At 40.0% G+C, this 20,840-nt stretch overlaps 1 protein-coding gene across 20 annotated transcripts in view; it reads right to left on the bottom strand.

Annotated features, from left to right (window-relative positions):
- The window catches only part of LOC135298834 (uncharacterized), a 344,053-nt gene that overhangs the window by 295,088 nt on the left and 28,125 nt on the right, over positions 1 to 20,840 (bottom strand). For 13 of the 20 annotated variants that reach the window (XM_064416877.1, XM_064416874.1, XM_064416876.1 and 10 more), the window contains exons 2-3: positions 11,340 to 11,387; positions 10,416 to 10,469 (exon numbers count right to left, since the gene is read on the bottom strand). The exons of 4 other annotated variants lie outside the window; for them this stretch is intronic. The gene's annotated coding sequence lies outside the window, so the exon portion shown is untranslated. The remainder of the gene's footprint in view (positions 1 to 10,415; positions 10,470 to 11,339; positions 11,388 to 20,840) is intronic. 3 more of the 20 variants (XM_064416881.1, XM_064416885.1, XM_064416887.1) reach the window with 2 other exon arrangements.

Here is a 20,840-nt window from a genome sequence, read left to right as displayed (position 1 = left end):
AAGCAGCTATGGCAGACCACCACAGCTGCTAGTCTTAGGGGCACTGAGATAGGTCCAGTTTTGTAGGGCTGGAAATAACATGATGCATTATACATCCAGAAGGCTCAAAAAAAGGGGAAGAAAAATAAAATCAAGCAGCCCCAGCCTCAGGGGCTACTTGTTATGTACTGCCCCCAAGACTCCGGTATTACAGCTGTCTAGAACCAATTCTACTTTCTAATTTCAACTCTGGTACAACACACACTCTCAAAGCTTCCTTATTTAATCTGCAGTGTGGAGTGAATATGTAATTACTCTTGAATATTTCAGTCATTAATTATCTTGATCATTCAAAATGAAGCAGCGCTTTCAACTTTACATTACTGTATGTTGTTGTTCCTTCGCTTGAAGGCTGGACACCTGTTACTGTATTTCTCAAACATTCAAAGACACATTACTAGACTGTGATCAGACTGATCCAGGTTTTCTTTGAGGAAATATAATTCATAACCAAGCATGTTTTTAAATAATAGCTTGGTTTTCAGGTCCTTAGTTATCTGCCCACAGTTCTCAATTTTCTCACTGATTCTTGAGCTATCAACATGAAAATCAAAGATGCATTCCACTAGTGGTCCTGCAACAAAGGACAATATAAACCTTGTACCCCTGTGGTACAGTTATCTTTATACACTTGGAATTCATGTAAGTATCTTGACTCATAAGCACTGTAGGGCATCCATCATTCAATGTCCCATTCATAAACCATCAGAGTCCCTAGCTACTCTCTGGAGATGTGATGTCCTAGGATAGAACCCCCACCCATGCATGTACAGGGAGCATTCTGTGCCTTTTCACAAAATTGTACTGGAATGTACAATGTTTGCAGATCTGGAATAAGCTGCATGCAGACTGTTATGATTTCCACTTATTTTTTATTTGCTATTCCTTTAGCCTTAATGTCATCTGTAGATGTTATCAGTAAGGATTTTAGCTTTGTTTGATGAAAATGTCATACAGGCACAGCCGAGGACTAACTCATCCAAGCCCCTACCCAACAATCTTAGATTTACACTTTCATTATAAGTTGTTTAATATCGACCATATTGATATTACTTATTTCTGCTTCTTAAGTAAAATGTCATGCAATACCATGTCTGTACTCCATCTTTTCTGCAAACTAGATATAGAAACATTTTTCTGCTTTTCAGAGATATGAGAGTCTGTACTGAAGCTCTTTGATACTGTGACATTAACAGGCAACAAAGAAATGCAGATATCTGCTTTTAAACCACAACCATTCAACTTTCTCACAGGAAAGTAAGTGTTGAAAAGCATTTACTGCCTTAGCACAAGACTTTCTTGGTGGGAAAACAGAGTGAAGATATCACTATTTCTGAAAAGTCAGCCCTAAGAGTTTCTGTAAAGAAAGAGTCCTGAAATGAGAGAGACCAAGAACTGGTAATAAAGCAAAGACCTTGTCATGTCAGAGTGCAAATACTGGGGGAGAAATATAAATATGTGGAAGGCTGGGGCTTAAAAATAGGTATGAATGCAGCAGGCCTGTACTAAGCAGCAGTGATAATTTTTCAGGCTGGAAACAAAACTGTTCTTCAGGTCCTGGATTCTTGGAGGCATACTTTCCAGTGTGCCCTAGTTTGCCCAACTGAGGAAAAATAAGCATCAATTCAAATCCCTTGGTGTTATTGCCTGCTGAAACCAAGTCTTTCTACTGTAACCTTCAGAGAGAATCCTTAACAAAATGCACAGTGTAAAGCTGTATGGATGAAGTTTCAAAACTGCTCAGCACCTCAGAGCTCCCTTTGTTCTCCATGGGGGAGCTCTTCTCCCTTGCTCTGAGCGAGAGAAGCTATGAGCACTTCCAAAAGACTAGTCCATAATCTCAAAACCACTTCAATTTGCAGGATCAAAAATAACTTCTGCAGTGCATGTGAATTACAGTGAAATGGGTGTAATTCACACCAAAGCTGGGTAAATAATTTCCTAATTCAGTTATTTAGTGTAGCCTCTTAAGCAAAGTAACAAGGCAGTTTTAGTACCCAAAAATAAATTCCAATAAAAAAGTAATACAGTAGACACTACAATAACAGAAATAACTGAAAAAAATTTTAAAACTTTTTTTTCTGACATACAGTGCATAAGCTTGCAGAATTGCTTCAAGCATAGCAATTGTTTACTGAAAGAAGTGATTACCATAAAAAGACAGGGGCATTTCTAACATGTGAGGGACTGTGCATTGTCCTGTCCCTGTAACAAAGACACAGGAGAAATTTCTTGCAGCCTCCCTGATCAGCAGCATCAAGAAGTCATGCATCATGCTAGCAATATAACTGGAAAGAAAACACAGGCCCGTGTATGCACCCATTAGTACTTTGTCCACTAATAAATCCTTAATTCTGAGAGGGCATCATCTCCTTGAAGGCACAGAAAGGCAGAGACACAGGGCTACAAAGCACCTTAAAAGAATGCCTAGAGTCATCTTTATCCTCTGCAAAAGCATGTCCATGTTTTTCCTACAGCATCTCTGCTGCCTGAGACTCTGCATCATACCCAGGCAGCACAAGCCCTTACCAGTCTAATTGTTACAGAGTTTCACCGAACATCTCATCTAAATCATCCCTCTTCAAGTTCAGCCTTATCACTGCTTGTCCAATCAGTGCAGCAGCCTTTCATAAACCTGCAAACAGTTACAGCTCTCCTTGATTTTCCCTTCACAGGGAAACCCTTTCCCTTCGCCAGTGGCAGAATATTCCTTCTTCTGGAATATTCCTTATTCTGGCAGAATACTCCATCTCCACAGTGAAACAGAAGAACCTATGAAATTAAACAGCAGAAGATGCAGTAGGTAGGACAAGGGTCTTGCTCCTCTAGGTCCCGTGATGAACATGCTTTCTTTGTGTACAGAACCGAGTACTCAGGTACTAATACTCGGCTAGTGTTTCTAGACATCATTTTAGCAAAAAAAAAACAACCCAAAGTGTAGGTTGGTGTTTCATCCTAGCTAGAGAATCGTGACTGGCCTCAACTGGCTGAAAATCCTCTTTGGCTTGTGATACACGCAGGTCCCACTCCCACAGAGCACTTACAGAAAGTCAGGCAGAGCCAATATTTACTTAGGAAACTGATTTTGTTTCTGCTTGGTTCCCTCCACAAATTCCAATATAGTCAGTTTCTATCTAAATTTTTCAAGCTAGAAACATTACACAAATAAAATTGGGAGGTGAGGGATGTGGTGGGGGTGGAGAGGAGACAATTAGTTCAAGAATCCACTGTATAATATGCAAGGTATATGAATAAGCATGCTAATCCTTTCCTGGATTTCTTTTGCAAGAACTCAGTACCAGCCTATGCAAATGCACTGTAATTATTCTTGTAGTCTACAAAGAGCTCAGGTGTCAGTATCTGGTAGAAAACCCACAGAGCAGGTAGCTGTGATTTTTCTCTCTTGACATGTTCCTTTTTGCTGAGGATTTTTTTTTTAATTGGAAATTTCTCTGGTGCAGGAAAAATGTTTTAATCAGGCATCAATCTTCAACTTAAAGATATAAAGTAGAAAAAAATGAATTCTGAAACTAAAGTACTTTGACATGATAAATTTCCAAATAGGACCATTCAGGGAGAATATATGAGCAAAGATTTATATATTTAACTACCTTTTTTAAAAATTAAATAATATGTCTTCTGAACGTCTTGCTTTTCCTTCTCACCTAGCAAAATAATCTATGGCATATTGTCTGCACATTGTCTCTTATCTCACTACGTGGGTAAGGAGAGCTATGATTTTAAAGACAGTTTATAGGTGAATTTCCAAAAAAAAAAAAAAAAAGGAAAAAAGAAGATATCAGTTACCCTCATAATCAGGTCTGTAAAAGACAGGTACATAGATTGCACTGTATTGCAGGAGACAATCTTGCTTTGGGCGAGAAATCATGCTTGACATTCACAGCTCTTCTTCTATATCCAGCCAGTTTTATAAAATCACTTTGCAAATGGGGTTTTCCAGTGTAATTTATGGCAAGCGGCTCACAGTCAATTCTGGGGGCTTTGGAAAATTCCTCCAGCACCACCCATATCTTCATCAATCATAAAGTAGCTTTCAGAATCTCCTGCTCTCCTTACTTGTTCTGCAGCATCTCTGCCATGGCAAACAAATTGAGGTTTTCCTGTGGCTGCCAAGATATAACTTCACCTTTCCCCACAGCAGTTGGGCTCAGGGAAATCCTTTCACCAATGTGTGTAAGGACAGGTGGCCATACAGAGGAAGAGGGAAAACCATGTGATTTTGTTTTCCACCTTAGATACAGCCCAAATGTTTGACACATGGAATGTCTAGAATATCAAATATGCTCCAACAGCATTTTGGATTCTGGGATGAAAGAATCTGATTACCATAAAAACAAATGGGCTGTGGAGCTCCTCAGGCTCTGATCCTGATAAGAGAGCTGCTGCTCTAAGGAAGCCAGACTACTCTCAGAAACTGGATTTTATCAATTCAATTTTTTAGAGAAACTAATTTGAGGTTTTGTTGTTTTTTTTTTTTTCATAAAACAGGAGATCATGGGAGTGATCTGAAGCTGAACAACAATGATAAAAGTGTAGTCATTTATTGACAGAAGCTCAACGTGGCTGAGAAAAATTTAGCAGTGCCAAGTACCAGGGCTGCTATTCCCTTGTCATGCTGCTTTAGTGCCATTACACATTTCCTACAACAGATGACAGAAGCTGGAGCTAATCCAAAGAAGCACCGCCCAGGCCAATGGACACGACCTTTACATCCCTGGATAAACTAAAATAAGGGAGTACAAAGACAATGAAACCGTATTCCTGGGCAGGTTCTTCCAAGTGCTCCTGCCCCTGTGTCCCTGCCTTTTATCCCTTTGGACCTCTCATTGAGCACCAAGCTCAACAAGCAGCCTAAGCACAGCTGAGGAGTGTGTGAGCACCACTGAGACACAAGGAATAACAGGAGCACAGAAAACTACAGGGAGAAACTGAGGGCTGGCAGAAGGAAATGCACCTCAGGTGAAGAGCTCTACTGTTGCACATCAGAATGGCAGGAGCCAACCAGAGGTTGCATGCAGCTCAGGACTAACACAGGGAAGGCACAGTGATCTTCAGAAGGAAGTTGTCAGTCTAGAAGACAACACAATGTTCTATTTGTATAGCAAATCCATTAATTTAAACAGTAAATCTGGAGATGAAGTACCAAAGGACACCTCTTTATCTCTGGAGTTCATTTCCACAGTCTGCCTTTGAAGTTCTAGAGCCAGACTTCAAAGGTACACAAATGCAAAAATCCTATTCCTACTTGGGCAATTTTTAGAATTTTACCTTGTGACAATTAAATGCAATCTAGGTTTTGTGATTCTCTGGAGCCCCTTTTTAGAGGCAGTATTTCCAAAGCATTTAAGTAATTTAAGAACTTGGGTAACTTAAGGTAAATATCTTTTGGAAGAACTAGGAGGCTTACAAAGCTTAGATTCCATTTGAAAAACCCACCATCTCCACACAGCAATCTGTTTTGATCACTATCAACAATTTTCTATTGTTAAATTGCCCTGTCAAAAGTAGCAAAGTAACTAGCTTTGCAGACAAGGCACTGCACATATCAATCATTTCAAATTGCTGTGCTAATGCTTCTGCTCAATCTGTGTAACTCATCTCAGCATAAAAGTCTCTCTGTTTGTAAGGACAGGGTAACCAGTGCCAGGAAATCATAAATGTTTGTGAAGAAAGATACGCAGATACCCAGGGGTTGAAGTTAATCCTGATGAGATTTGACACATTGACACAACAGAGAGCTGAGAATATTTTTCCTACCATTTGTCTATTTGTTCATAAGAAATACAGCAGCAGCTCTGTTTGCAGATGTGCTTAATTTATTTAGATTTCTTCACCTGTGATAGAGACTTACAGAAAGTTCTTATTTGGAATAATGAGCAGATGAAATAAGTCAGCATGGAATAAAGCTGTAAATAGTGCTTAACTCTCAGATAACATGTAAATGCAAAAGGAGAGAGTGATCAAGTTGTTAAGAAGCTAAGCAAATACATTATTCAGTCATCTGTTATCTAATTCACCCTCAATTTTTACTCATCTCTTCCCAGGAACTGCTGGAGCCAGCAGTTAATTTTGATACACATCCCCACCAGACAGAGGACTGTCTATCCTGTGTGGGACAAGTACAAGCTTCCCATTAGGAACCACGAATGCGCCACCAAAAAGGTAGCTAAGCTCATCCACATTGGATATGTAGTGCACTAAGAGAAAACTCCCTCAGCCACAGAAAGAGCCCTGACTGTTGGCTTAGATGATGTGACCAGTACTGGGAGAGAAGAGTTTGACTCCTGGTGGCTGAATGTGCTCCCTGGTTCCTGCAGTATCAGCTGGGACCATCTGCTGCCACCATAGCAGAAAACTGATGGGTCAATTCCTAGGGCAAGGAAGAAACTCTTCCTTGAGCATGGCTTTTCCTGTACTACAGCTCTTTTCCAGCTGTTCTTCAACATGCTTCAATTTTAGTCTGGAGTGTACACAGGGAGAAAATGACCTCTGCAGTGCTTCACTTATCCTGAAAATTGTTAAAACTCCCTACTGCTTTGACTGCATCTAAAATCAGTGTACCACCTGCACTAATAATAGGGTTTTTTGTGTGCTTTCACAGTAGAAGTATCACCTCACATCAAGAACAACACTTTCGTTCAGTCTTGTTACAGTGCCATTACCAACTTGCTAATGCATCAGAATATCATCACCAAACCCAATGACTTAATCTTACTTGCAATCTAACACTAAACTATGCCACATTTCAGAAAACTCAGCTCTTCCACAGTAGTTTTTCCCTTTGCTAGAAGCCCAGGTTGCATCTCTGCAAGGCAGTAAAGGTGCATGCTTCTAACCACTCCATGCACCCTTCTCCTCCCATCCACTAACCAAACTAAGAGAAGAGAACTTTGGCAGACCATCCCCTGGAAAATAAAGACACACTTCAATAAGTATGCTTGTGATGAATGAGGCCTTGGGGGATTCCCACATCACTTCTGTGGCTTATAAGGAAAAAAATGTATAAAGGGAAAACACATATATGACACAAAATTATAGAAGCCATTCAGGCAGGTTTCCATATATCTGAGTTATTACTATATGTTAATGGTTTTTGGTATTATTGCCCATTTCAGGTTGCAACACAGTACTTGCATTGTAATCACTTGCCTGTAAAACATGCTATGGGACAAATCACCACATTTGACCAAGATCAGCTGTGCTGTGTTCAAGAGAACAACATGTAATTACAAAGAAGGGCATCAAGGACTCCAAACTTGTCAGGTTGATTTTACAATGGGCACAGGCAGCTGGCCATTTCAAAGATGCAGGCCTTATACACAAGGCAAAACAGATGGAACTGAGACACAAAAACATTCTTATCAAAACCTAATGGGAAAATTTTCTGGATCAAGTCAGATCTCCCAGAAATTGGAATGTGATAGCAAAATCAAAGCCTGATTTTAGTCTCTCCTTTGGTTGTTTTAAGGCAGATAATTCCTAACAGTACATCATTAACTACTGTACACAGAGATATATGCTGACACCCTGGACATGACAGAAGGGCTGGAAAAGCTGGTTTCAAGGAAAAATGAGGTAATTGCATCAGCTTCAGCGGGACCAAGATTTTCATCCAATATTGAAGGGATTGCACTCAGAATTCAAGCCTTGTTACAACAACTAGTTACAAACACCTACTACTCTGGTTTGGTACTTCAGAAACACTTCACTCTACTCAGAATATCTAAAATTAGTAGGAATAAACACAGAATGACTATAAAGCTACTCTATAGTGCAGTAATATAAAGCAGGCATGCTTAAGCAACAGTTTAGGAAGACTGGCTTGCTGCCCACTGTTTTCACAGTGAAAAACACATAACATGCTTCACCCATAAAGTGAGCCAACAAAACTCCAAATTTTGAACTACTCAAACAAAACCATCATGCAGAGTGCTGCAAGAAACATCTTCTCACTGACCCACAATGAAATTCACTCCATTTTGAGCCAAAGAAGAATTCAATTCTATCAAAACACCACATTCCAAGTAGTGCAGTCCTGTGAAAGTCCTACTGGTAAGCCTAGAGCCTCAAAAGTTTCAACTTTTCTTTCTGACCTAGTAACATTTACCCAAAGCTTAGTGGGGTTTTTTTTTAATAGGAGAGTCAGCTGAGAAATTCAAACAGCATAATCTTGATTTTCAGGAGGAATGAGAAACATCTTTAAGATAAACTACAGAGTAAAATATTTTTTATGTACCTAGAGACCTATTCCTTGCCAGTGCATCCTCCCTGCCAGTGGCACCAATAGAAAGTGATGAAGCTTCGGTGTGCCACAATGCAAAAATCACTATGAAGGGCTTTGAAAACATATTGAGGGAGAAGAACTGGAAATACTGAAGCAATTAAACATTAAGTACCTGCTGTTAAAATGACAGAGATTGGCAGCAGGACTTTTGGGCTCAATTGCCAGTCAGGAATCCACAAGTTCATTAGGAGTAAACTTGAAATAAAAACTAATCTTTTCACCCTCTCTGCTGATATAAATGCTCCTTTTCGCATTTGATTATGTACAGTTAGAAGTGGTTTTCTTTTCTAATTATCCTTGCAAAACACTTTTGCAGGGTGCTTTCTTCGGCATTGTTTGATATTTGAATAGCACTTTTCAGCTTTTCTTCATCTGTTTAGTCTATATTATTAGATTAGATGAGCATCTTTATGAAGCATTCTCCAAAGCTGTTTCTTCATCCCTGGCTTTTCTCAGCACTTTTAAGTACAATTTAGAACCAAGTTAAGGGAAATGGAGCTATTGATTATGGCACTGTAACCACCAATACCATCTCTATAAAGAAAACATGTTAACAAACTGATCTAAGGTCAAAATTGACAGGAGGGGCTTTGCAGTGCAAAGTGTGCCCACACATGCAAGGGCTAGAGGGCCCACACTGTTCACCTGCAGATTTACCAGTTATGCTGCTATGGAAATCAACAGAAAATCCCAGGCAGCAGCCTAAGAAAGGAGAAAGAGAAAAAATTGAGGCAGAATGAATAAACTAAAATATCTGGAGTGTTGGTGCTAGATACCCACACCATTTTGTTCTTTCCTTCTTGGATCCTGTTTCACAAAACTGAATGTGCACTGCCATTATCCACCTGAAAATATTCCTCCCTAAAACCTGAAGTACTATGGATATCTTGGGAGAAGCAGGAAGAAAGAAGTCCAGAATGAACACGCTGCTTTATTTTACTCCTCGGAGCACACAAGGTTATGCAACCCCTGATGCACCAAAAGCACTACTCCTTTCACATCAGCTGTAAAAACTGCTGACCACTCAGCACTATAATCCAGGCAAGGAGACACACTGAATTGACAAAAACCTGCTGGAAAACGGTACTTTACAGCTTTTTATTTACTGGGATGAATCCAAATGCATGCAAACCTTTGCAGCAAAATACTCTAAACCCAGCAGCGGTACATCAGCCAGCTGCTCCTTTTTATGAGACCAACAGTATTTTCAACTAACAAACGTGGAACTCTGGTACCAGACGAGGTGAGTGCTTACACAGCAGGCAGCTCAGGGTGCAGAGGCTGTTTCTGTGTGAGGAGTGTGCTGACCTCCCCACTGGTGGAATTAACTCCGCAGCAAAGTCAGCGTGAGAACCTACCAAGAGGTGGCACTGGAAGGACACTTTATGGAAGGAGCCCGGCAAACTTCTGCTCCACGGAAGGATGGGAAGAATCAGCCGGCACACACAGAACCTCAGGAACAGCCCGCGGTTCATCTCTTTCAACAGACAGCCTTTCTACCTCGTTCTACAACTTCATCACACTAAGCCTACTCGCAGCGAACAATACAGACACTCCTCCACCCCCCAAAATATATAATCAGGACTGTTTTCCTGTTTTCATACACTGCTGAGAATGAATTGAAAATAATAAAGCCACTAGAAAAATGTTCACGCATAATTCAAAGCTACTACCAACTTTGACTCTCTGCAAATCTCTGACAATTCCAACAACCACCAGGAAGAGCAGGCTTGTTTTTAGAGAGTTTAAATCTACTACACATGGGGATCCACATTTCCCATGGAGAAATGCTAGCAATCTACAAATAACAGAAGAAAGAATAAAAAATTGCCAATCATGGTATTAGAGGAGTAATACTGTAATACTACATATGGTACAGCACTCATGTTTGTGGAGTGTACTTTCACACATATCTACGCACAAATCTATAAATGCATTATGTAAATTCAATTTTAGACACTTTCCCAGTGAAACACTTTAATACTACCCATAATAATATGCATAGTAGTCCTGAAATAATATATTGGATATTTGTATTCTGTGGGAGGATTCAGAGTCAAGTTTTTCTTACCAGCAGGTAAAGGACAGCTCTCATTTTACTCTCTCTATCCTTCTTCAGAATCTCCTCCAAAGGGAAACAACAATTTCTGGTTAGCCTGGTTTTGTTTGTTTTTACCCATGCCAACAAGCCAATTTATTACAACGTATTCAAGGTTGAGTGGATTTATGCACACTTTAGTTCATTATTAAGTAACAACCTGCTGCAGTCCATGTACTCATAAGTAAATCTAGGTGTGTATATTTACATGACTGGAGTCTAAAATTAGGTTACTCAAGGCAAAAATTTGGCTAGCTACACTCTAATTGCTTGTAATATCTTCTGCATATAAAGCATTTGAATTATTTTGGGTAGTTTATTTCTGAATAAAGGTTTTGTGTGCCGACTTGTGTGCAGTGGCCCAATCAGTCCCCAGACATATTATAAGATGGAAGTAAAAAGGACTTATTTTAACTGACATTTCACATAAACTTGGTTATTCTGTTTCATTGGAAAAAGCTGTAACAGTGTTTACAGAGGTTTACTGAATATTGTACAACTCTGGAGTCTTTAGGTGCCTGCAGAGGTTTACAGTTCATCACAGCCAAGAATTACTAGATATCTTATTTGTAAATACTACCATAACATACTTGCAATGGCACAGTTTTGAACTGACACAAGCTCATTATAGTCTACATCTAAGTTGCTAACGTGCTTTTAATTCTGGTTTATTGTTATTGGGCAGCAACAGCTCTGTTGCTGGATTAATTAGCAGGGGAAATTGAGGTTTATTTGTTTTTTCTTCCATTAGACATCATCGTTTAAAGAAAAATTAAGACCCAGTCCAAAAAAATTAAAATCCTCATAAGTATCTGTATGTCAAGCAGCTGAAAACTCACATTTCCTTTGCCTTTATGAAAGCAAAAAAAACACATCTGCGAAAAAAGTTGAACTCACCAATTTGTTCCAACAAAATGTTATCAGAGTCTGTCACATTTCAATTACCTGTGTAATCAAATCATAAATGAAAATCACACAGCATTCAAAATACCTCTAATGTTCCAAGTCAAAATATATTCTTTATAGAGAGAGGCAACTCACATCGTTATGCTTCAAATTGATTACCACAAACAGTACCTATAATTAGATATAACTAATGCAATTTAAGGAAGAGAAAACTAATATTTAAAGCTAAACACTGAAAGTAATCTTGTTGCCTTGAGTCAGTTACTATGCAGAAAATTCACTGTCTCACTAATTTATTATTATTAGAAACATCAGACTCTTAATCTATTCTAAGGACTTAGCAACATATTTAAGGTAGTATTTCCCAGCTGTATTTCTAAACAACAAGCTTGCTTGATTTTTGCTGAAATAAGAAGCACAAAACTCCTCCACTATTACTATAAATGGATGAACCAGAAGAGGTGGAGTAGGACCCAACTGAAGACCAATGCAGTAAAACTAATCAACAGGATCTCGTTTTGGCTGTCTACATAGAAACAAGAAAAAAAAAAAAAAAAAAAAAAAAAAAAAAGAAAAAGGTATAGCCTTTGTGAAGTGACAGGCATTATAGAACCAAAGCAACATTTGGCATAATTAAAGCTAATGCATCTTAGGATCCCCAATTTATTGTTGCATCATGCAAATGACAGGACTCACAAATGTGCCCACAGTATTCCATGGCAATTCCCCCCTCCAAGTCTTTGGAATTCTGCTCTAGCATTCTCAGATGCTAATTTTACACAATTAGGCCTTTACCCACCCACAGTTTTCCTTCTTACAGCAGGCACTATAGGTCCTACTACCTTCTTGCTGGCCTCATTTTATGTTTTTATCCACTCAATAGGCTTCTACAGATAATGTCTCCACATGTTTATTGTGGAGACTCATACCACAGCCTCCTTCTCTCCAAATAACTCCAGGTGAGCACATGCTTTATGGTCCCCCTGGCTGAAATACAGGCAGAGATATTTCCCAGTAACTGCTCAAGTAGGAGGATGGGCAGAAGTTCCCCACCACTAGGACAACAGTAACAGCACCTACTAAGGGTGAAGGTTTCCTCCTCCTCTTAGCCACCTCCCAAACCCTGCAGAATTCTCTCCTTGCCCTCTCTCAGCCAGGCTAGGAATAATAGCAGAACATGGAATCGCTCTGTTCTCCTCTGAGCAGCAGCTGCTGTTGCTACTCCCTGCTGCCTCCCAAGGGCTTTTCTATCTGGTAACAAAACACAACACATAACCCAAGGCAACGAGGCAAATAGAGCTACCTCAAACTGCAGTTCTCTGCAGCAGCAGTACATGAAATTTCAGCATAACCTCAAGAAGTGAGTGTGCTTGCCCCAACACAATTTAGTTTCAATCACACAGAAGAGCCTCACTGATGGCTTTGTACACATTTGCAACGTGGTATTTTTCTCATTTATTGCTAGATGATGGTAACAATATGTCCCTTCCCACACTCTAGGAATCATCATCCCTGTCGAGTTGCCCAGCGACAGAGAAAAGTCACATAAATATGATGTACCACTAGTTACCATGACAAAAGGAGCCTAAGAGGGAGGCAGATGGAGGTTGGTCCTGTACTTCAGACCTATCCTGGGAAACCTTAAGAAGAGCCAGAACTTAGACTGGATTCAGAAGACTGAAAAAACACAGTGCTATGTTATCAATGCACAACAAGAGGGTCTGTTCGTGCTGGCACCATAAGAGGTCTGTTCTCCAGAGCTAAGCTTCTCCAGCTCAGGGACATGGGAAGCCTCCCCTACAATCTCCCAGACTACTTGCTGTGCTGTTACACTCATTGCTGGCTGGTGGGCCTGAGGTACTGTGGTTTCCAAGGTGATTTGTGGGCTGAAGGCCTTGCATGTACAAACAGGACTACCAGTCATTTAAGCTTGCCTTATTTGTCTCAATTTCCAAGTCCTGAAATTTCAAGCCCACGATGCAACTGCACTTCATACTGAGCATGAGTCACCCACCTGTAAGGAAATGGTCCAAGATCACTTCTACAGAGGCCATTAAACAGCATCTTCCAGGAATTAACTCACCAGCATGACTAACTGAAACTTTTGACATCACACTTGATGCCTAGTTTTGTCACTGCTTATAATAACAACAACATTCTGAGTAGTATGTTCACAATCTTTATTTAATGACCTGTATGGCATGCAGAGCCCTCTTCCCACACAGTAAAAAGTGGAAGAGGAAATCTTATTACAAAGAGGACTGTCATATGAACAGTAGTGAGCTCTTGTAAAGACACAGAGTTCACTTTAAAAACCAGTTCTACATCACCAAGAGAAAAAAACTATGTTTTTCCACACAGAGCTTCACATTCTGTAAAATTTAACAGGAAAGAACACTACTGTGTGGATGTTTAATTTCTTCCCTTACGCAAAGTGCCCAAAAGAAAACTGTTTTGAAGAAACAATCTGGATTTGGCAGCAGGACAAATCATTCAGTTAGAAATCCTTCCTATTGCACCTTCATGGTCTGATCCAGCATCCAAACTAAGGTATTTTCTGGAGGTGCTTAGTGCTCCCTTTTTTACTCTGCAAGACTAAACACCTGACAATCCTAAAAGGAAAATAGCTGCAGTGGCAGCAGCAATTCTGCAACCTTTACTGTAAGGTGAGCTTGAGCAATTTTCCTCAACTGACCCACAATTTCACATAGTGCCATCAGCAGCTCTGAGTAAACATCACTGCCTGCTGCCAGGCCCAAATCTAAAGCCTGCCAAGTCACAGAGTCACAGAAGCATTTAGGTTGGAAAAGACTTCCAAGATCATCTAGTTCAACCTTTGACCGATCACCACCTTGTCACCAGACTATTGCACTGAGTGCTACGTCCACCCATTTCATGAACACCTCCACCACCTCCCTGGGCAGCCTGTTCCAACGCTTAGCAGCCTTTCCATGAAGGAATTATTTCTGAATTCAGCTGTGAGCCTGTGTCATTTTAAGAGCAGGGAAGCTGACAAACGAGCATGTACATTCATGTTCACGTGTGCATGCGTGCACATGTTTGAGAACCACAGATGTTGACATGTACAGATTCACTCTTTGTGCTGTAACTTCAGTGTCAGCCTTGGGCAAAGTGCATACGAAAGTCATGCATGTGAAAATCTGTTAGAAAACTCAAAAAGATATCTTTAGTCCTCTCCTTTTTTAAAGGCATCTAAAGGTTGTACATTTAATCTAAGTTCTTGTTTCTACTAATGTATCAAAAACGTTCAGAAGAGGAGAATACAAGAGTGCTCTGCTGCCTGAAACTGGGCATGCATAAGGGCCAAGGTACACCATTCATCCTCTCAGTACCTCAGTTCCACTCTTTCCCTGTGTCCATGTGGCAGGAGGTCACACAGATCTAAGCAGGTACTGAGGAAGTCAACTTAGCATCCACCAACAGCTTTTCTGCTCTATTGGATTCAATCCCATGGACAGCAAAGTAAGAAACACAAGAATACACAGGTACAGCCCCAAGCTGAAAATCCCATTGGTCTACTACCAAAGAAAAAAACCAAAACATCACAAAACCACAAAGCAGCACTACACAGGTACAGATCATTTAAGAGATGACCACAGATATGAAAAAAATGAGGCATCATGCACTGATATGAGCAATGTAACCAGAACTCTGTTGAATAGAAAAAGATCATTTTCTTTTATATAAATGGGGTGCAGAGGAACAGCCATGGAAATGTCCTCGGGGGGGGGGGGGGGGGGGGGGAACTGGCATGAAAGATAAAAAAACTGAGGATTGTTATTGCTCCAATACTTAATTTGGTGGTGTTACCACTGAAGTTCTGAGGAACTGCAACTTGTCAAACTTTAATACACTTTGTCAATCTTGTGAACAAACAGACCTTAATCCAACTGAAGGTCACCACTCAAAAAACCAACCCCAAACCAGAGATTGCAATTAGGGACTATAGACAAAGAAGAAAAGCCAGATGTGGAGAAATTAGCGTTATGCTTTTATAGCTCCCATGTTGATACTCAACAGCTGATGTTGAGTTTTAGTGGACACACCATTGGTTTGTTAATAGCAGCAGTCATAAAAGCCCTAATGAAGCCCCATGAGCACCCTGACCACACAAAATCTTGTATTCTCGCATCAGCACCTTGGAAAAAAAATCACATCTTTCCTCTGTGATCTGCCTTTTAATTATTATTTTGCTGTGGGGGTTGGGTTCCCATTTTGTTTTCTTCCACCTGTCACTACCCTTCACTTCCAGTATTCTGACATCTTGAACTGCCAAGAGTCAATGTGTAAAAGCTCTCAGACTTGATTGTCAAAATACTGAAACAATTTTCTTGTGTTTATCTTCTTTGCTCTCTGAATGTTTGCAATAAGCCTGCTTCCAGATTCAATGTTTGTGTTTAAGAGGCTGTAGTATTAGCTAGAAAGTTTCAGAGTGCAATCCTAGTGGTATTACAAACTATGAAGCAAGCACAAAAGAAATAACACAGCTTTCTATAGTCATTTTTTTGCCATGTAACTTAGGAACAAATACTTCTTTTTCTCTCACTCTCTCTCTGAGACAGTTCATTAAAAAAGCATCAGAAATTGCTTGCTTTTCTTGTGATGGATTTTGTGCTCACGAGAAGAGACAGATAATGCTGGTAGCTGCTGTTTAGTCTCTGGGATGTTAGTCTGCCCAAGAAGCCATCCCAATTCCCAGTTCAGCAGGCAGGTTTTAAACTGGACAGTGGCAATTCTTATCAAATGAAACAGTCTCAACACAGGACAGACTAGCTAACAGTCACAATGGCCAGGTAACATCCATACACTCTGATTTATGTTAATTGTAGCAAAGCCTCAGTGGTGCCAGGCCCTAAACCACAGCATGGGGTTGCAAAATGCACTTAAGATGTTCCTGCCTCCTGAAGAAATCTAATAATTAAATCAGTTCAGGTTTATATGATAGTGTGGAGGTAGAACAGTGCTTGCATTGACCTTCTCAGCTGGTTCATCAAATCCAGCTTTCTGCCATTGTAAACACAGTGGCATTAAGTGATTCAGCTCCATTTAGAAGTGGTTTAGCAAGCATGTTGTCCCCTTTATACAAACATACTCACTGGGAAGCTGTTTTAGAAGCTCACTCCCTCCCTCTGCTATATGAAAATTTCTACCAGTTTCCAGTCTAAGCTAAATTTTTAGGCATTTATGGGCTTTTCTCCCACTACCAGCTGCTGTCATAGGACTTGAGTGGTTCATTTCTTTCCCCAGCATTTAACTCCTGCTATTTAGATCTTTTGTTGTCTCCATGTCATAATATTGTTGGTTAGAAAGTCACTTTTTCTAGTTCCGTAATATGAGGACATTCTTTCCTTCCAGCCTCTTTGTCTTTGCTTTGGAATCCACCTTCCTTGATCAAGAGACCAGCCTAGTGCAGGTGCACACACTTCCCACATCACCCCTTTCTCCTGTGTTTCTTTTGTAATTACATCATCTATTGAAGGACAAAATGGCACACTGGTGGAAAAAAAATAGTCTTCAGTTGTGGAACACACTGTGCAATTCCTACTGATGACTGAATCTTTCACTCCACCAACCTTTCCCATACATAACTAGTGTAAAGAACCTTGGGCTTGCCTTTTTAGGACAAAATGTCTTAGTTAAAGCTTTTGGATTAGAAGTGAGGAAAGGGCTGGGAATGAATTCCTGAAAGAAAGCAAAAGAAGATTTGTATTTTTTAAAAGATAAAAAGAAGCATCTTGAACAAAACTCCTTGGAAACACCTGCACATGGAATCTCCTGCTCAGTCTTGTTCCAGAGCTGTCTCTGCACAAAACAAGGCAGTGTACATATGGACTCAACAGTACAAATGTAGCTTTTCTTTGCATAGCAGAACTGAACTCAAGTAATGGACAAGCACAGATAGGCTGGGTTCAAACCAGGGACATAAATCAGAACATGGATATAATCTAAGTTGTCTAAATGACAACTTTTTTGTCATTTGTGATCACTTTATTAGAAAAGTATTGTTATCTGCAGTCAACTTCCCTGGAACCACAGCTCCCAGCACAGGATATAAATGTTAGCTGCTTCAACCCATACCTGAGAAAACCACATAAGAAGGTCTGACTGCCGTTTTTTTTTCATCTATCAAAATTAAAGTGGATGTGTGAAATGCTCTTTTTTCTCCATATGAGCACTTTAACTCTAGAATGCAGGAATCCTTAAGGTACTTCTCATTTATCCACTGACACCACAGCAAAATTTTGAACTGGTGTCTCACAGAGACTAGAAACCGAGTACTATTTACACTGTACAGGCACAGGTTCACGAGCCCTGCACTTTGTCTTTAAAGGCAGCACTCCATTTATCCAGAGCTATGGAGTGTGCAGTTTCACACATCCATCAGTCAGAGTGCAGGCTGCAGTGAAGTGCTGCATTTTCTGAGATAGGAACATTTTGATGAACACTGTACAAGTGACTAGTGGGATCACCTATGTGTCCATACAGGATGTATAGCACTCCAACTCACATCTCATCCTAAAGGGCAATCACAGAGCATGGAGGAAGCCCCACAAGTCACTGCTCCCACCTCCTACATGGCAAACAGTACAAGTGCTTAATGTGTTTGGTTACATTTTGTTGTGAAGGTGAATACAATATCTTTATTTTTACCTATTTTCAGAACTCTCCCTTGCATCTAATTTACCCTTTTAGAAAATAAAGGACTCTTCCTTCCCTAAGGGTGATTGAGAATGCTCTGCAAGAAAGGATGAGGAGAGACAAAATAATCAAGAAGAGGGAAAGTCTGTGGCATACAGTACAATTTCATGTACATCCTGTAAGGATCTCGCTGCACTATTCTGTCCTTAGCAAAACAAAGCCATAAGGCCCAGAAGTCTTCACTTATTATGCCCTTTCTAAAAAAAAGCCAGAGAAGTGCAGGATATGTCCAACCTAGACATGATAAAATAGGGTGGGCTCAGTCCCTCCTTGTGTGCAGTGTACTCAACTCTTTTGCCAGAGCATGTGGGCAACATACTTTCAGTGTTAAGGTGAAGAAGTTTTTCCTAATATCAAGCTAAAATCTCTATTGCTTCAAATTAGATTAATTACTTCTTGGCTTAACCTCAAAGAGAGGTTCATTTTTCATTGTTCATTGGCCTTCTCTTGTGAGTTCTTTATGCATGGGAAGAGATTTTTTTTTTTAAACTGAACAAGCAGTTTTCTCTTCTTAAAGGTAACATTTACAGCTTATAATTCTTGGCAAAAATGATAAAGAATCACCATGGGACTCTAAAGATGAATCTCCATGCTCTCAGGAATACCTAAGCCAGTAACACAAACACGTTCACACTATTGTCAAGTAGAGCAGAATAACTACAACTATCTCTTGCACCTGACATTAACCACTCCTGTTAACATTCCAGAATATCAACAACTGCATTTCCTGCAGTGGCATCACCTTGTTACCTCAAGTGTGTATGCAAATAAAACATAGAGACGGTTCTCTCTCCTCACTCTATATCCCAAACAGTTTTGAGATTCCAAGGGATCACATGTGTCTGAACAGAAAACAAATGTCTAAATGCCTTTAAGTTCACACCCTCTCTGTGGCTTCAGGTAATTGTTTTGTACTGCTCATCAATTTGCAAAGGCAAAAAGCAAAGCAAGAGCTTCTTTATTCAAGGAAATCTAGAAAGAGCATGGCAAAAATTGATGGTGTGGCTACACTTAAATGCAATTTTTAGCAAGGAGTGCTGTAACAATTCCTTCAAAATAACCCATAGCTGACCACTCCTTAATACTTGTCTGACAAGATTCAGAGCTAGCAGATAAGTTCACTTGGCCATTTTCTTACATTTACTATGTGTCCACAGAATGCATGCTAGCAGATGTCAGGAAAAATATGTTCACCAATAATTAAATGAGTTCTCTAAACCCAGTTCACTTACCTGTCTGAAATCAAAACAAGACTTCACAACCCCCATGTTTGCAAACTAATGAGCTCCCTGCAACTTCAGTCCCTTCTTCTATTGTTGCAATGATTTCTCTGTGGGCTCCATTTAGAGAGCATCAAGGTAGCTGTGTGAAATAGCCAGCAGTCATGCTAGAGAAAAGCTACATCCATTTATTCTGCTGTGAACAAGTAAATTGGCTGAGAAGGTGTCAAGTGTTGAAAAATAGTCCACAGGAGTTTCTCCTTACTTTGAAGAATGCATTAGTCATTTGATCTAAGTTTTTAAAACAATGAGATTTTTTAAAAATATCAGAAATATACACATTCTTCATTTAGACACATGACATATAGTCCAAGTATTTGAATGAAATTAAATCAGTTCTCAGTGACAAACCAGATTCAATAATCTGAAAGGCTCTGTCCTGTCACCCTTTAGAGCTAGCTGAACAACCATGGAAAACAAGCCTGGAAAACAGCCCTACCCCACTTACAGTCCAAACTTACTTGAATTAAACCACTCACAATTTAGGAAGTGGAGTTGCCTCAGAGCAGGGACCAGAGTGCTCTGAGTTTTACTGCAGTTCAAAAGGCAGGATGTTCTGGCAGCAGGAGCTGTTAGACACTAGAAGATGACCTTTTCCCAGTCATCACCTTTCCAACTTCCCACCTCAACAGCAGAACACTACAGAAAGATGAATCCCAACTATACAGCAAACTGTGGCCCTGGATTCTGAGGGGCTGAGCAACACCTACATCCAAGACCACTCTTATTTGTTGTACCAGAGAAGAGACAACATTCAATCCCCACAAGTGACACCTTTTCAAGCTTCTGTCCTTGTGACACTTTTGTGAAACAGCTGAGAACTGCTACCCCTTTTTCATGTGGGGCAAATAACACAAAAAATAACTCAGCCACATTTTAGGATCAAGAAAATATAGAAACTTATAGGTACTTAAATGTACCAGTGCATGACTGGTACATTTAAAAGCCTATGTGGAACAAAAGAAGAAAAGGTTCTCATATGCTGTAGCTTTTCTGCAAGATAATGAACAGTTTTTCACTCCTTGGCTACTCACACATCACTCACTGGCAATTTCCCACACAAAATCCAAGTAAAGCACCTGCAATCCATAAGAAATCTGTGCCAAATCAAAGGCAAATGCCAATATCCCAAGGAAAGGCCATAAGTACCATGATATCTTTCTGTGCAGCTCAAGTGTGTGCCAACAGTACGTGGAAGGTTCCTAGCTTGGAAGTCTATTTGTAGACCAGTTCCAAGAACAAGGCTCTCTCTTGACCAGAATAGTCTGTGTGCTGCTCCAGGCAGGTGAATATTGCTCATACGACAGCAGTTTCACCTTCTGAAGCCTCCTATTTTCACTGCAAATAAAATTCACAGATAAAAGGCTTGTAGTTACAGCTTGATTTATGAGGCTTGATTTATACTGATGGCACCAGAAAAATCACACTGCAGGTGTTATGCAAACTCCTCAAAAGGGAAAGGTAAATTGAGACTTAAATTTGAGGTGTTAGC

Source organism: Passer domesticus, chromosome 4 (genome assembly GCF_036417665.1).
Source record: "Passer domesticus isolate bPasDom1 chromosome 4, bPasDom1.hap1, whole genome shotgun sequence".
Lineage (NCBI taxonomy): Eukaryota > Metazoa > Chordata > Aves > Passeriformes > Passeridae > Passer > Passer domesticus.
This window is presented reverse-complemented; position numbering and strand designations above follow the sequence as displayed.